General features: G+C 25.0%; 1 long non-coding RNA gene across 2 annotated transcripts; it reads right to left on the minus strand.

Moving 5' to 3' along the window:
• Window positions 1-668: 668 nt before the first annotated feature.
• Window positions 669-3,155, minus strand: LOC135931763 (uncharacterized). Of its 2 annotated transcripts, XR_010573150.1 has the most exons (7): window positions 2,787-3,155; window positions 2,655-2,739; window positions 2,367-2,610; window positions 1,714-1,933; window positions 1,552-1,665; window positions 915-1,511; window positions 669-876 (listed from the first exon to the last, which is right to left on the minus strand). It is a non-coding gene; the product is annotated as an uncharacterized LOC135931763 (long non-coding RNA). The 2 variants fall into 2 exon arrangements; XR_010573149.1 differs by having other exon boundaries at window positions 2,655-3,155.
• Between the last annotated feature and the right edge of the window lie 15,610 nt (window positions 3,156-18,765).

Genomic DNA, 18,765 nt, shown 5'->3' on the forward strand with positions numbered 1-18,765 from the left:
AAATAATGCACCGATATTTATTGTAGTTGCTGGTACTTTTAATTTTAGGTAAGTAATTTATACCTTAAAATAATAATCAAAATTTATATAAAAGATCTGTATAGATATAATTAAATAAAATCTACAAATTTTGTTTTACTAATAAGAGAAATCAATGTTAAAAGGATGAACCAAAGATATACTCTAAAAGTAGATGAAGATCAATTAATTACTTTAAGAAAATAAGATTTTATAAAAAAATATCCTGTCAATTAAAATTTTTTTTGGATTATGTGTTCTAGATGAAATAAGTTAAACCATCTTAAAAGATGGGTTGAGAGCTCATCTCACTTAATTTTTATTGTAATAATCATTTATAATTTTTTTTGTTTTAATTATTTCATCTTAATTATAAATGACAAATGAAAACATCTTTTATTTTTTTTTTCAATAAAAACATAGTGTAATAATAACATTTTTTGCATGAGTATAAATTATTATATAAATCATTTAAATAAGGTTTATACAAAATATATAAAAATATAAATGTGTACACTTTAAAAAACAAAATGTATTTTTAATAATGTGATGATTCACATTTATATTATCTTTGATTATAAACATTCATGCTTTTTGATTCTATCATCACCTATAAAAAATAAAATATATTTACATTAGCATAGATTATATATAATATCATAATTTTTATAATATGTCTTATATCAGGCCTGTTCTTTATACAATATAATTTTTAAAAAATAAAAGAAGATATAAATATTAATTTACATGACTTAATGATTATTAAAATGTATTGCTTTTGTAAGATTTTGCCTCATACCAGTTCTCAATTCCTGGTTTCTCAAGTCAGCAAAATGAAAAAATCTAATATTTAAATATCTTTAAAAAAAATAGTATTAAAACTAATAAATGATTACCTTTGAACAATTAATTTTACAAGAATTTGAAAATGGCTGTAACCAATCTCATCATTAATATGTTCAGTAAGATCAATAAAAATATTTGTACCAATTATTGAGGAAAAAACCAACACTTCCATTTTTTTAATAATATTTTTACGTTTAATATCATTTTGATAAGTTCTAAATGAACTTTCACAAATTCTGCATGACATATTAGAAGAAGGAATCACTAACCCCCCATTATTTTTAAAATTTATGAGCATATTATTTATATTATTATCAATATATGAATCACTGACCATTGCATTAATGCAAACATCACATCGTACCTTTTTTTCTTTAATAAGTTGTTGTACTATATATCCCAAAATATAAGTTGTTAAATTATCTAAATATAATGATAATTTCGGGATATGAGGATTTGTTTGGCTAAAATAATAAGATAATGCCTGGGGTATTATTGGAAAATAGTTTTGATAGAATTAAAATCATCGTCATGATTATTTTGAAAATTTGAACATATTAATTGAGTATTATCTAAGGAAATGCAATTTCCTGTAATTGTAGTATCCAATTTCGCCATTAATGAAATGCCAACAGCAGATCGAATACCTTTAAAAAATATTTAATAATTATATATTTATTATCAAACTTTCATTTTTTGTTTGTGGAAAGCAATATGTGCTTTGCGCAATTTATTTGCAGCACGTAAACCTTCGCACTCCTGCAATTTATGTAAATTTTGTATATGCTTCCAATCTATTATCTATAAATACAAAATAAATATTTAATCAAATTTAATATAGCTAGCTACCTCTCCATTTTATTCATTTATTAAAATTTCCTACTCCGCTAATAAATTTATAAGTAATTTGAGCATATGACAAACATCTAGTAACATATATATTTTTTCCGATTCATAAAATTCCAGCTCAATATATGGAATGATATTATCAGGATCCATACCAGTGGCATAGCTAGAAATTTTTCTTAGAGGGGGTCCATACATATAAAATGCAAAATCATAACCATATCTTCGATAATATATAATAAATATATTTTTTAAATGCATCAATAATATGTCATTATAATTTAGTCGATTATTCTCAATGACTTTATAATAATACTATCCAGAATAATTTCAATAGTAATATAATATCCTTCCACAAACATCAAAACCAGAAAAATATAAATATTAATGGTATTAGTCACTTTTAAGTCAATCTAAAAAAAAAAATTTTGCTCTGGGAGGGGTCCAAACCTGAAACCCCCCCCCCCATAGCTACGCCACTGATCCATACTAACACCAAGCAGTTTGCTCATTTTTTTATTAACAGCACAACCATCACATACTATGGCCTTACAGATAATTCCTGTTTTATTTAGATTGAACAATGCAACTCTCACTAAATAGCTAGGATATCTGAATTCATTTGTGAAACTAGAAAATAGGCTATTGGCATTTACCAGCTGCTATTAAGACAGGTAGCCATAAGAAAGAGTGCCTTTGTTGCTTCTGGACAAGATTTATCTTCTTTTGTTGATTTTGTCCCATCACCTAAATCAACATAACTATGATATTCTGCTTTGTGGGGGTCATAATCTATTTGAGTTTTAATATGCATTTCATCAAGGCTAAGTACACAATACAACTGCTTTTCTGATTTTTTTTGGTAGCTTTTAATTTAAGTAAATGAAATAGAAAGGAAACCTTTATTTAATTTAATTTATTTTTTTTAAATTATTATAATAAACCTGGCATGATTTCAATCTTGTGACTCCATGCCCTTAATGTGGATTCCGGAGGCATACAAAAGTGTGATTTGAGATATCTGTAAGCCTTAGGTGAATAAAAATGCATAGTTAATGCAAATTGACGGAATTCACTTGTATATATTTTTTTGTGGGTTTGAGATGCCTCCACTGTGTATATGTGTTTTAAGGAATATAGAAGATGTCCCTGTAAATTGCCTGTCTATAATATTTTCGACATCATCTGATAACAAATTTTCATCTTTTAGTGAAGTGATTATTGTTTGTAAATTGATTATTTTATTTTTTCCTCTTTTTGAGCTCCTATAATAAGCATGTGCCCTTTTTTAAGCGTTTAATAATAGCCTCTTGGTAAATAATTTTTCTTTTTAATGTTTCATATGTCGCGGAATAATTATGATCATTTATTATATGTATAATTGGATCATTTTCATATAATATATCACTTTTTAATGGTGATTGTATGTTATTTGAATGAACATTCGTTTTCTAAAAAGTATACATTTTAAAATATTGTTTTAACTATGTAATGATATTGTTAACATACATCATGAAGTGGCTTAGATATACTAAATATCGATGGAATTGAATCTTCCTTCAATAAAATCTTTCCGGATAAAGTATGAATGAAACAAGTATTTTTGAAATGCCTTCCACAAATAATACTATATTTATTAGGCATAAAATTTTTCCTATTTATAGCCTGTAACCATTTTTCCAATAATTATTTGGATTTTAATGGAAATCTATATTTAAAAATAGGTGAATAATAATGAGTAAAATATAAGATATATTTATGACATTGATACAAAGATAGATAGTATATAAAAATCAATATAAATATCAGATCAGTTATTAGTAATATAGTATTGAATCAGTGAAAATTTGTTGATTGGCAGAGCCTCTATTAGTATATATATGGTTTACATATTTCTTACAAATATTTAAAATGAAACTGTATCATAGTAAATATGTATTTTAAAAATGGCTAACTTAATATTTTATCCAGAAAAATATTTAGGAAAAGTTCAAAATAGAAATCTTATCAACTCAAGAGGAAGAAGCATTATTTGTCCTAGCAATAAAAATGAGAAAACTTTATATTTTTACTAAACAAGGATTTTTTTTCAATGTTTGTAGCTTATTAATGCTTTATGTAATAAATATGTTGCATATAAAAAATAATATATATACTTATGATAAGAAATATGTGTATTGGATTCTATTTTATTTGTTTTATTACAATTATGAACACAGCACACTCCCATTATCTAAATAAAATAATAAAAGTGATATTAAAAGATCTGTTTTGCATGTATCCTAAGATGCATTAACATAAGATTTATAAGTCCATGCAGGATTAGGTTAAACTATATTTTTAAAAATTAAAAGGTGGGTTAGTCTTAGATTTATTTTTTAAATATAATCACCTAGACCACCTTCATAAAAAAAGTCTTATGAAAATTTAAGAATAAAAGATACTATAAAATATTATATCATAAATCGAAACCTTTAAAACTAAATTATCGTAGTAGACTTGTTTTCTATATATTAATATTTCTTGCTGACAAATAATGGATAATCAAACTACAAAATGGCGCTACAGCTGATTACAATATGTGGACACTTTTATAATGCATTGAATGAATGAATCGCCAATCTATAGTTATATATATCATTGATTATAATACAATTCATCGACCAAATCTATATATTGCAAACAATCATATACATTGTTTTGCAAATTCTACTATCCTTTTAAATGTAATTTAAAAGGTTTAGATATTTTAGCAAGCTCATAATGCTATAATAATGAATTCGTTGTAAATAATCGAGGTTTTAATTGAATTTATCTAAAAAATAAATCCTTTATATTTACAAAATAAATCCTTTATATTTACAAAATAAATCCTTTATATTTACAAAATAAATCCTTTATATTTACAAAATAAATACAAAATAAATCCTTTATATTTACAAAATAAATCCTTTATATTTACAAAATAAATCCTTTATATTTACAAAATAAATCCTTTATATTTACAAAATAAATCCTTTGTATTTACAAAATAAATCCTTTGTATTTACAAAATAAATCCTTTATATTTACAAAATAATTTACAAAATAAATCCTTTATATTTACAAAATAAATCCTTTATATTTACAAAATAAATCCTTTATATTTACAAAATAAATCCTTTATATTTACAAAATAAATCCTTTATATTTACAAAATATTGATATTTGGCAGGTGGTAAATTTTTTAGGGGGGTAGGCAAAGGTTTTTGAAGGGGGTTTGCATCCAGTGAAAATTCTGTCATGTAGACGCTGAATGCAATGACATACCTTAAATTTTTATATTAAATATTAACAGTTGAGTCTTTAAATCTTCCATCAAGTTTATTTTGAAATCTAGATATTTGCATACCATCTTTAAATCTTCTATCAGTATCATAATAATATTTTCAGATATGATTTATATAGAACTGACTGAATGAATATTTAGTTTGTAAGGTGATTACTATTGGACCGATTATGCTATAATCATTTTTATTGGACAAATATATTTTAAAAGAGCACTATTGGCTAAATTTGATTGACGGTTTTTGAGGATTATTATAATAGATTACATGGCTGCACCAGTCCTATCACTAGGACTTTAAATATTTAAAAAAAAATTTACTAATAAATGCTTTTGATAATAAATATAAGTAACAATTTGTTTTCAATTCTTTAACGCCATCTATTTATTTGAAAATATTATAAAATTAAACATCTTATTATTCATCCCACAATGTATGTAATAAATTAAATATCTTTTCTTCTCTTTTTTTACGTGTTTTTAGGAAAGCTCATTTTTTCATCTTTGAAAAACAGTTTTGAGTTAAATTTTTAATACGAGTATATTTTTGATAATATTACCAACTACTATTATTTTTAGATATAATATACCAACTAAAGGTGGTTGCGACAATTATATATAAAATCTTAATTGCTTTCATCATATCATTCTGGTTCGTATTTTATAGTTACAAAATGTTCCATTTATAATATGGCTTGCCATTTTAATAACTGAAGGCTTCAATATATTTGCATAATTTCTTCTTATTTTTTTTAAATCAATTTATCTAACATAATAAATTCTGATATGAGTTAACATCGTGGGTGTCATGGTCAGGGTTGCCATGTCTCCCCCCATCAGCGGGAGACTTTCGCTATTTTTTAGTTTACACGCAGACATCTCACTCCCGCAAAACTACCGCAATTGGAAATCTCCCGCAATTTTTTAATATCTCCCGCAATTTTTTTTTAAAGCATTTTAATGTTTTTAATATATAATTAATAAATCTGAGAGACATTATTTGATTATTTTTATATTTTTAAAATAAATTTTTAATAATTATTTGAAAAATATGTCTAGTATGTAAATTTCTTTCTTCCTGCTTAATATATTTTTTATTATGAAAAAGCAAAGTTCTATAACAAAATTTTTTCGAGCATCATCATCATCATCGCCTATAGAAGAAATATCTTTAAAACAATTAAGTTAAATTTTTATTTAAAATTTACATTTATGTTGATTTCTTGTAGGAAGGACTAACTTAATTTTTCCCATTTAAATTTCTAAGAGGTTAGAATTGGTTAAACTGAAGATAACCAAGTTTGTATAAGAAAACAAGCTTGAGGAAAAGATTTGGGTAAAAATGAGATAACTTAAATGTTAAGGTTATATAAATAGGTTATGTTTATATTTAAAAAAAGAATGTTGTTAAAATTTAATTTAATAAAACTTGACAATTGTTAAGTAAGTTAAGATAATGTGGAATTTTAAAAAAATTACCTACACAAATTTAGAACAACATGGGCCAAAATCAAACTGGCATTTTATCTCATGTCAAAAAAACTGTGAACTTTCTAAGAGTTCATGATTATCAAAATAAAAACAAGAGCATTGTTCATTTTAGTGATAAATTTCTTTCTTTTATTTATTTCTCTAGATAATTTTATATGATACATTATATGTAGGATAAGATTATAAATTGCATATAAAAAGCATAACTAGTTTGTTAATTATTTCCAATATAAGAGTTCTAAGATAATAAATAAAATATAAATTATATAAATTTTTTTTTAAAAAAGACACTAATTAGGGAATAAGGTAAATCTCCAAATCTAGTACACATCTATTTTGAGTTTTTTTTAGAAACAGATCCTATTAGTCATAAATTTAAACAATTATATTTAACAACGTTTTATTAGCTATAAAAACAATAATAAAATTTTCTGCATTATTTATATTATATAAAAACTATTGATTGGTATTTCTCTATGTTAAAGTATTTAATTTGGCTAATTTTTAGATTTGATTTAATATGTATATAATATCCTGATTTTTGGCACACTTGTAGTTTAAATTTTGAATTACTTTAAAATATTAACTTTTGAATTAAATTTATATTAACCTTTATATCGATATTCTATATAAACTAAAAATACTTTGCAGAAAATTGAAATTTTATATTGGAATATAGTTCCAGTTAAAAATTTAAATTTATATAAATTGAGAAAGATTCAAATGTGGTTTTTAATTTCAATATTTAGCAAGATAACACTATTTTTTAAATAAATCATTTTTTTTTCCAATTATTTTACTATACTTTTATTTTCATCTATAATTTTATTAAACCATTTATCTGATAAAAATTTTATTTGTTTTATGATTTCGCTAAGCATCAATTAATTTTTTATAACCTTGGTTTAATGATGGTAAATAAAAAATAATTTAAATATAGGCTCAGTATCAGTAGAAAATTGGTTTTGAATAGCATCAAAATAGTGAAAAATTTTCTGAACACACTCCTTGATTTTAGCTAAATATATAAACACTATTTTTATTTAAAATATACATTGTGGTATATGTTGATTTCTTGTAGCTAACATAATTTTTCCCATTTAAATTTCTTTAATCTAATGAAATATTAATTTTTTATTACCTTGGTTCAATGATGGTAAATAAAAAATAATTTAAATATAGACTCAGGTCAGTATCAGTAGAAAATTGGTTTTGAATAGCATCAAAATAGTGAAAATTTTCTGAACTGCATAGCCGTACTATTTAACACTCCTTGATTTTAGCTAAATATAAATATTTTTAGAATTTCAAAATTTAAAAACACTATAATTTTTATAATATTAGTAATAAATCATATTACATTTGCTGTATAATATGAGAATTAATGGATGTTATGTTAAGAAGTACAAATATTCTGAAATATAAAATGTTATAGCAGTTTTTTTATAATATTAATTAAAACATACACGTTTAATTCTTCAAAAAGGAACATCACATTTAATTTCGTCTGCTGGCACTTCAACACCAGCTAGTTCAGTGATTCTTGAACCTTGTCCACGTGGTATAAATTTATATTTGTTTTTTTATTAGGAATTATTTTTTATAATATTTAATTAAAACATACATGTTTTATTGTTCAAAAAGGAACATCACATCTATTTTAATCTGCTGGCACTTCAACACTAGCTTGTTCAGGAATTCTTGAACCTTGTCCACGTGGTATAAATTTATATTTGTTTTTTTATTAGGAATTATTTTTTATAATATTTAATTAAAACATACATGTTTTATTGTCCAAAAAGCAACATCACATCTAATTTCGTCTGCTGGCACTTCAACACCAGCTTGTTCAGTGATTCTTGAACCTTGTCCACGTGGTATAAATTTATAATTGTTTTTTTTATTTAGTTAGGAATTATTCTTTATAATATTTATTAATCAAAAATAAACATCACATCTAATTTCGTCTGCTGGCACTTCAACACCAGCTAGTTCAGTGATTCTTGAACCTTATCCACATGGTATAAATTTATATTGTTTTTTTTATTGTTAGGGATTATTTTTTATAATATTTAATTAAAACATACATGTTTTATTGTCCAAATAGTAACATCACGTCTAATTTCGTCTGCTGGCTCTTCAACACCAGCTAATTCAGTGATTTTTGAATCTTATGCTCGTGGTATAAATTTATATTATGTTTTGTTATTTAGTTAGGATTTATTTTTAAAAATTATGCGTTTAGTATAAATTTCTATTTTTAATTATTTTTTTAAAATTTTAATAAATCACATTAAACAATTTAGGCAGTATTTATATATTATTAACCAGTAAAAAAAAATTAATCTGTAATTTTAACTAATTATATTAAAATTAATGATAAATATTCTAAATTTACATTTTAAAATAATTTATTTAGGAATAGACGCTGAAAAGCGTAAATCGCCAACATATTCGCCTTCGATATCGGATTAGGATGAAACTGATAATCTTTCTGAAAATAGTATAGATTTCTAAAAATTTTTGAAAATAAGCATATAAAAATTAGGATATGTTTTTAGTTCATATAAATCATTTTTTTTAAATAAAATAGCACATTAATAATACTTTTTTACTTTAAATATTCTAACAAAATTGATTATCTTTTTATATTTTATAAACTTTAGAATCCGAAAAAAATGATAAAGATAGGAGAAAAAGAATAAAATATACTTGTAAGTATAACAAGACATGAACGTAAATTTATTTGGATAATGAAGTTAACAGATAGGCACGCTAAATGTAGAATATGCTCTACGGTATTTAATTACAGCAGTGGGAAAGAATATGACATTTTACGTCATCAAAAATCATTAAAGCATAAATCAGTACAAGGCAGTCTATAAACATCAATTGCAATACAAAAATACTCTCCAAAAATAATAAATAATACAGATGCAATTACAATTGCGGAAATAGTATACATCTATCATGTCGTTCAACATTCACAGAGCTATCTATCATCACGATGTGGGTCGAATCTTTTCCCCATAATATTTAACGACTCCAAAATAAGTGTAAACTTTACTTGTGCTAGGACAAAAATGAGTAAGGCTATCACAAATGTGTTAGGACCTGAATCCAAAAGGTCAATTCTAGACGATTTGAAAGATGGGCATCCATATGCAATTTTAACAGATGCATCTAATAAGGGAAATATTAAAACATTTCCCCTGATTCTTCGCTATTTTAACAAGAATAAGGGCATTTCAATAAAACTGTTTAAAAAATTTTCATCCGATAGTGAAAAATCCAACGATATAGCTAACCACATAATAGTAAATATAGCTGATTCAGGGTTATCAATTAGTTGCATTGCTTTCTGCGCTGATAATGCCTCTGTGAATTTTGGCAAAAACCAAAGTGTATTTACCGAATTGAGGCAGCATAATATTTAATTAATACCAATTGGCTGTATATGCCATATACTGCATAATTCGAAGGCAATAAATGTACTATCTGTAGATGTCGAAATAATTGTGATGAAATGTTTTAACGAATTTAGTTCATCAACTAAAAGAGTCAATGAATTAAAAGAATTGGCTGAGTGGTCTGACTTGGAATGGTGTGAGTTGTTGCGATATGTACCTATCAGGTGGTTATCATTAATACCTGCCATCTATAGAATTTTAAAATTTTATGAACCCTTAAAGAAATACTTCTTAAATAAAGATTTTAAAAGCTGTCCTAAAATTTTGAAAATTATTTTTGAGGATGAAATGACAGAAGCGTGTTTGGAATTAGTTTCATATGTAGGAAATCTACTTCATGTAGTTAATATACAGTTGCAATCAGAAAATTCTTTATTGATAAAGATTCACAAAATCATGCTACACCTCTGTTCATCTCTACAATTAAAAATAGATAATAAATTTTATGGCGCTATTGCTAAAAATATCATATTAAAATGTTCAAATATTACTCTAATTAACGTATTTTTAAATGAAGCAGATTTTTTATTAAGACAATTTAAGAATATTTACAATCAAAATTTTATTTTAATAACTCTATTTATAAATGTATAAATATAATGACCTTGGAACAGAAACCATCATTTGATGGTTTTGTAATTTAATTAATATTTTAAAATTACGGATAGACATTGAAGCCTTGTTTGAAGAGATTGTAGTTCTTTCCATTTTTTATGATTCGCCAAAATACTTAAAGTTAAATGGAAGCAGAGGATAAATGGGTGGAAGTTTTTCGTAATAACGATAAATTCCCATGCTTGGAAAAAATATGCGAGTATGTTTTCTCCTTAGCTCATTCTAATGCCTCATCGGAGCGCATTTTTAGCCTGATGAGGATTGTCTGGAGAAAGGAGAGAAATCGGATTGCTCTGACAACATTAGAGGCCGAGTTAATGGTTAAGCAAAATTATAATATGCCATGCCAAAAATTTTATAAATATCTTAATTACGACGGTAAACGTTTATTTCCATTATTTAAATCTCAAAATAAATATAACTATTTAACTTTTCATAAATTAACACAACATAATTTTCCAATAACTTTTCATAAACAAAACTGTATCATTATTTATTTATTTAAACAAATATAAAAAAAATTATTTTGATAAATTTTAATATTTAAAAAAAATTATGATTGTGTAATAAAAATAATATTTTGAGAATATACTATATTAAAATTAAAGTTTACTATTTAACTTTCTATAATTTTTTTATATTTTATAAAATCTTATTTATACATTTGCATAAAATAAATATATTTTTTACATTATAAAATTAATATTGAATATTCTGGCAAATCTTAAATAAAGAGCATTACAATCTCCTCAAACATGACATCAATGTCTATCGGTATTTTTAAAATATTTGAACATTTGAATATAAACTGTAATGATCAACACATCTGCAGCATAATTTTGTGAACCTTTATTAAAAAAGATTCTTATGATTTCAACTGCATATTAAAAGCATATAGTAGATTTACTATATGTAAAATCATTCCTAAATATACCTCTGCCATTTATTTTTAAAAATTTTTTAAAATATTAGGACAGTTTTTTAATTTATTTAAGAAATATTTTTTTAAAGGTTTGTAAAATTTTAAAATTCTATAATGGCGCGTATTAGAAACATGCCAACCATATGCTGACTCACTTCTGTAAATAAACTCTAGTTTTTGCCAAATTTGCTGAGGCATCAGATCAGAAAGCTGACATGCAACTCATTGGTAATGCCGAATTTGCTATATTTACCATTATATGGTTATCTATGTCTTAGGATATTTCACTATCTGGAGAAAAAGTTTTCAATAGTTTTATTGAAATGACCTTAATTTTGTTGAAATAGCGAAGGATCAAGGGAAATGTTTTAATATTACCCTTATTAGATGCATCTGTTAGAATTGCATATCTATGCACATCGTTCAAATCGTCAAGAAATAACCTCCTGGATTTATATCCTAAAACATTGATGATAGTTTTGCTCATTTGTGTTCTACAAGTATAGTTTTCATTTATATTAGTCGTTACATATTATGGGGAAAAGATTCTACCAACATTGAGATGTTAAGTAGCTCTCTGAATGTTGTACATCATAATAAATGTTTACCATTTCCGCAACTATAGTTGCATCTGTATTATTTCTTATTTTTGGAGAATATTTTTGTTTTGCAATAGATATAGATACACTCCCCTGCACTGATTAAAATAATATAATGTGAAAAATAATTATCATTAATATTATTACCTGATTATGTATTTAAACGGCGATTCATTCATTCAATGCATTATAAAAGTGTCCACACATTGTAATCAGCTGTAGCGCCATTTTGTAGTTTGGTTATCCATTATTTGTCAGCAAGAAATATTAATATATAGAAAACAAGTCGGATTCAGATCTAAGGCTGCATTCATAGTGGAGACGGATCCGTTTTTACATCCGTTCCGTCAAAAGTCAAACTCATTAAAAATGATATAAATGTTCATAGACTATAAAAAAATTGTAAGTAACGTTATAACGCTCTATAAGATTTGCCGGATCAAAAAGTCAAAATGTTTTGACTTCAAAATTTGCCGGATCCGTTTTTAAGACGGAAGGTATCGGAACGGACGCAATATGAACATATATATCATTTTTAATGAGATTGACTTTTGACGGAACGGATGTAAAAATCGGATCCGTCTCTACTATGAATGCAGCCTAAATCTTTTATTTTTTGATAATATATTGTATTTAATATTTACTAAAAAAGATATTTTATCTAAAATATCAGTAATTTCCGAATTTCTTTCATATATTTGTGTTAAATTAATGATATGTTGATCAAATCTTTCATATTTTCTATTTCTCCGCCGAACTGTTGATCCATTGTTGATCTGATTTATGAATTTATGAATTATGTTTTAAATACCTTGTCCATATGCCATGGGGAAATATGGCATTATGGTTTAGCCATGTCGTACCCATCTCCATAAAATTCAGGAGCATGGGATTTTCATACGACATCGCATAGCAATTTTGCCTAACTCGAAATATGTCTTCCTCTTTACAAAAGGGCAAAGTTGTCATGCGCCTTACAACTTTGTGAACATTCGAATGGTTCAAATACAGGCTCACCAACCCAAGAGATTGGCATCTGCGCCACAAAGCTTGGGAATAATGGAAAAAGCAACCTAAACAAAATTATATAAATCATAAATTTAACCTTTTATAATCATGCTGGGAAATACAAACTTGAGAGCTGATATAGCAGCTGCCTCAAAGTCTGTTTGGCCAAATCTAGGATTAAAAGATATTTGGCGTTCAGAACAAAAATTAACAATAATTTGAAAAAGACGGACATATGTGTCCCTAGTTTTATCTGGTAGTAGTGCATAAATGAAGGGTATCATAACCTCTTTGTACATAACATGTAAGGTATATAATTGATAAAATAACGTAAGAGCTACATGGAAAGTTCCATTCATGTAGATCATGTCCGAACTTGCGGCCATACGCAACATGGAATCAGTGCCAAAAATATATAAGTTGCCTATGGATTAAAAATCGTTCATTACGAGTTGTCGTAGAATATTCTGCAGTTAACTCAATTTCAGAAATCGATTGAGGCATAGGGGGCGGTATTTAATAAGAAGTCTGTCTATGTGACTTATCAGGGATATAAATGATGGTATGGCCTCAGGATAGTTTTCTATTTCTGGGTTCTCCATACATCTTTTATCCATGTTTGTTGATATACATTTAACCGAGTCTCCAAGGGATTGTAGGCTATTATGTTTTCGAGTGCTTCTTTAGTTTTAAGCATCTCGAAGGCCCCTATTTCAAATACATGATCATGTATACCAGAGACTGTGTATGCACCCTCATATATACATTTAGCATGGCAATCTCCTACTCTGCTCGATATTTTATAATTTCCCCATTTAGGGAGTGAAATATATACATATAGTTTTGAAAGAATAGTAATATTTTCCCCTTTTGACTCTTGACAAAACGAGCTTCTAGTTAATTAAAAATAATATTAATACAATTAATTTTAATTATTTTTACCATAAATATTTGAATTTAAGTCTAATAAAGTTTGTGCTATGTCAAGAGGGGAATCTAGATTTGTGTCAGGCACTATGGGAGAAACTTGTGGTTCCAAAGTGGAATACCATTGGATGAAACTAGATTATAAAGAAAATTGTCAAATTAAGAATTTTTAAAATTTTTATTTACTTGAGATATCAGGCACTATGGGAGAAACTTGTGGTTCCAAATGTGGAATACCATTGGATGAAACTAGATTATAAAGAAAATTGTCAAATTAAGAATTTTTAAAATTTTTATTAACTTGAGATGAGGTACTCGTACCCTAAATAAATTATAAAATTATTTCCTTTTTGAGTTTTCTTAAAATTAAAAAAATATATAAAAATTTATAAAACAATATTACTTCAAATTTAATATTTTGAATCTTATGTTAACATTCCAAATTATTGGCAACAGTGGCTATCATCTATAAATATTTGAATTATTTTTAAAAATTTATTAAGAATATATAAATCTATATTAAATCAGTGCTATTATAATTATTAGAGTAATACATATAAATTATATTGTTACTGTTAACAATTGTAAAAATGGAATATCAAGAACTCATAATGTCAAATAAAGTATTGATAGTTTAAGCTTAATTGATTTAATATTATTAAGTTATTTTACAATCTTAATTAATTAAATATAATCATTTATTAATTGAAAATAAAATTAATCCAATTTAATGGTGACAGATACCTCGAACATTTTTTAGTTATCTATGAAAACTTATATTTCTATTAAAATTAAATATAATAATTTTTCAACTTTCTGACCACGATTTTCGTTGTTAATCCGCCTACAACCTCAAACTCTATCCACTTGGAGTATGCGTCAACTACCAAGAAATACTCTTTCCGGTCAAACTCAAAGAAATCCACAGGTTTCATATAAGGAATAAGATTGTCTCTTGATAAGAAAATAAGGGAGTAAGAATCAAGGTTTCTTATGAAAAAGAAAATTATTCTTTTCCGAAAATTATGGTTAGATAGCAAAATGATGTCTTAGAAAGGAGTGAGGGTTGGCAGAGGGAACGTAAATAATTTGTTTTGAGTTAAAAAAAAAAAATTTTTTTTAAAAATAGTTTGATTTTGAATTAAGATTTCATTCTTACATAATTTTGTTTGGAATTAAAAGAAAAAAATTATTTTAAAATAATTTTTGTAATTAAAATTTCTATTTTAAATATTCTACCTACTCTCATATCTTCATTAACCTCAAAGACTTTCCTAGCTACGAAGATTCTTCTATCACTCCTTAAGGACCTCTGGATGGTTTTCCATAGTTCTCTATCAAAGTAATTTGTGCAGCGAAGCTCCTCAATCATCATTGAAGTTGTCATTGATATCCATTCATTCCTAATCGAGGCATTGTTATTACTAATATTAAATTAAATTTCTTAATGGCAAATAATTCAGCTTGCAAATGATAATAAAGCAGCTATTGAAAATTATCATTATATGAATATAATATTCCTTTTTTTCAACCCTTTAAATAAACATAATTAATACTTCTATTTTAGATGATTGTCATTTTCCAATAGATACACTGTTAATATTTTATCAATGCATATTGTATTGTGTATTATAATATTATATATTATTCAGTGCAAATATAAATGATCAATCTGTCTATGCAGTGTACACTTAAAATTGAATGTAAAAGTTATTATTTAAAATATAAATAATTAAAAAAACCCCTTTATTTACTAATATTATTTAAATTTCTTAGAGGCAAATAATTCAGCTTGCAAATGATAATAAATCAGCAGGGAAAGCAGCTATTGAAAATTATTATTATATGGATATAATATTCCTTTTTTTCAACCCTTTAAACAAACATAATTAATAATTCTATTTTAGATGATTGTCATTTTCCAATAGATACACTGTTAATATTTTATCAATGCATATTGTATTGTGTATTATAATATTATATATTATTCAGTGCAATAAATGATCAATCTGTCTATGCAGTGTACACTTAAAATTGAATGTAAAAGTTATTAATTAAAATATAAATAAATAAAAAAAACCCTTTATTTACTAATATTATTTATTATTCTTAGTGGCAAATAATTCAGCTTGCAAATGATAATAAATCAGCAGGGAAAGCAGCTATTGAAAATTATTATTATATGGATATAATATTCCTTTTTTTCAACCCTTTAAATAAACATAATTAATAATTCTATTTTAGATGATTGTCATTTTCCAATAGATACACTGTTAATATTTTATCAATGCATATTGTATTATTATTATGTTATTATAATATTATATATTTGTAGTAATCCCAACTACTAATTATAAACAATACGATTATTAATTTATTATTTCAATTTATTTTTAACATCAAATTTTTATTGATTGTTTTTCGAATGTTCGATTCTATTTTAATATACAATATCTATAAATAATCATTTATTAATTTATTACAATATTATTCAGTGCAAATAAAAATGATCAATCTGTCTATGCAGTGTACACTTAAAATTGAATGTAAAAGTTATTATTTAAAATATAAATAATTAAAAAAACCCTTTATTTACTAATATTAAATTAAATTTCTTAATGGCAAATAATTCAGCTTGCAAATGGTAATAAAGCAGCTATTGAAAATTATTATTATATGAATATAATATTTCTTTTTTTCAACCCTTTAAATAAACATAATTAATAATTCTATTTTAGATGATTGTCATTTTCCAATAGATACACTGTTAATATTTTATCAATGCATATTGTATTATTATTGTGTATTATAATATTATATATTATTCAGTGCAAATATAAATGATCAATCTGTCTATGCAGTGTACACTTAAAATTGAATGTAAAAGTTATTATTTAAAATAGAAATAATTAAAAAAAAAACCCTTTATTTACTAATATTATTTAAATTTCTTAGTGGCAAATAATTCAGCTTGCAAATGATAATAAATCAGCAGGGAAAGCAGAATTTGAAAATTATTATTATATGAATATAATATTCCTTTTTTAACCCTTTAAATAAACATAATCAATAAATCTATTTTAGATGATTGTCATTTTCCAATAGATATACTGTTAATATTTTATGAATGCATATTGTATTATGATTTGTGTTATTATAATATTATATATTATTCAGTGCAAATATAAATGATCAATCTGTCTATGCAGTGTATACTTAAAATTGAATGTAAAAGTTATTATTTAAAATATAAATAATTTAAAAAAACCCTTTATTTACATGAATAAATTTTTATAAGAAAGAAAGATATTTTGTTTGCCATGCTTTTAAATTAAAATTACAAAAAATCAGTATTTATAAATTGAAAATATATAAATACCATATTTAGGATTTAAAAATGATTCATTTTATATTAGGCAAGGCAATAACAATTGTGAAAAAATTAATAACATATTTATTGGTCTATAAGTTATTTTGTATAAATAAAATTAAACATTATATTTAATTAAAAATACAATAAATATATAAAATATTAGAATTTTATTGATAATATTTAAAGATAGAGTTTATGTAATGGCCATACATTATTAATGTCGTATAAAATTAATATTAAATATTTAATTAAAAATACACTAGATAAACAAAATATTAGTATTTTATAGATAATATTTAAAGAAGATAGAGTTCATATAATGGCCATACATTATTAATGTCATATACAAAAAATTAGTATTTATAAAGGGACAATATATAAATACCATGATAATAACTTAATTTATTTGGAAAAAATTAACATATTTAATAATATACTATATATATTAATAATAGATATAATATTATTTTATGACTTTTTAGTGGAGTTATATATAATGGGAACATTTTTTTATTTTCGCTATTCTGATTTTCGGTGTTTCGTACCGAATTCCTCAAAAAGAAGAAAAATAAAATAAACAACAGCGGGGAGACGACACACCCTTGTTTTACTCCTTTTTTAGTTCTAAAGGGGGGAAAAACTTTATTACTAATTTTAAGCGAGGCGAAGAGATTACTGTAATGTGTCTTTAGAATCCTAATGATGTTTCCGTCAATGCCACATCCTCTTAGGATTGCCCACAAAGAATCATGAATAACACTGTCAAACGCTCGCTTAAAATCGACGAAGATAAAATAGAATGATAATTTATATTTGTCACACTTCTGTATTAGTATCTTTAATGCCAATATGGGTTCATTAATATCAGATGTATTTGGACAGAAGATTAGGCGTGGTCGAAGAATACGGTTTTTTAAAAGAATCATAAAAACCTTAGACACGACGGATGTGAGAGCGATAGATCTGTAATCCTTAAATTTAACAGGATTTGGGGTTTTGAGAAATTAGAGATAGGTTTAACCATAATTTGTGTGAAAAGGTCATTAGATTTGAGGACATAACCCTATCTAAAATGGTTGGAATGCTGGTTAATGTTTAAAGAAGATATTCAGGAAGTAAGCAGGGCCTTAACAAATAACAATGCCCCGATTAGGAATGAATGGATATCAATGACAACTTCAAGATTGAGGAGCTTCGCTGCACAAATTACTTTGATAGAGAACTATGGAAAACCATCCAGAGGTCCTTAAGGAGTTATAGAAGAATCTTCGTAGCTAGGAAAGTCTTTGAGGTTAATGAAGATATGAGAGTAGGTAGACTATTTA

Source organism: Gordionus sp. m RMFG-2023, chromosome 1 (assembly GCF_954871325.1).
Source record: "Gordionus sp. m RMFG-2023 chromosome 1, tfGorSpeb1-WG-v2, whole genome shotgun sequence".
Lineage (NCBI taxonomy): Eukaryota > Metazoa > Nematomorpha > Gordioida > Chordodea > Parachordodidae > Gordionus > Gordionus sp. m RMFG-2023.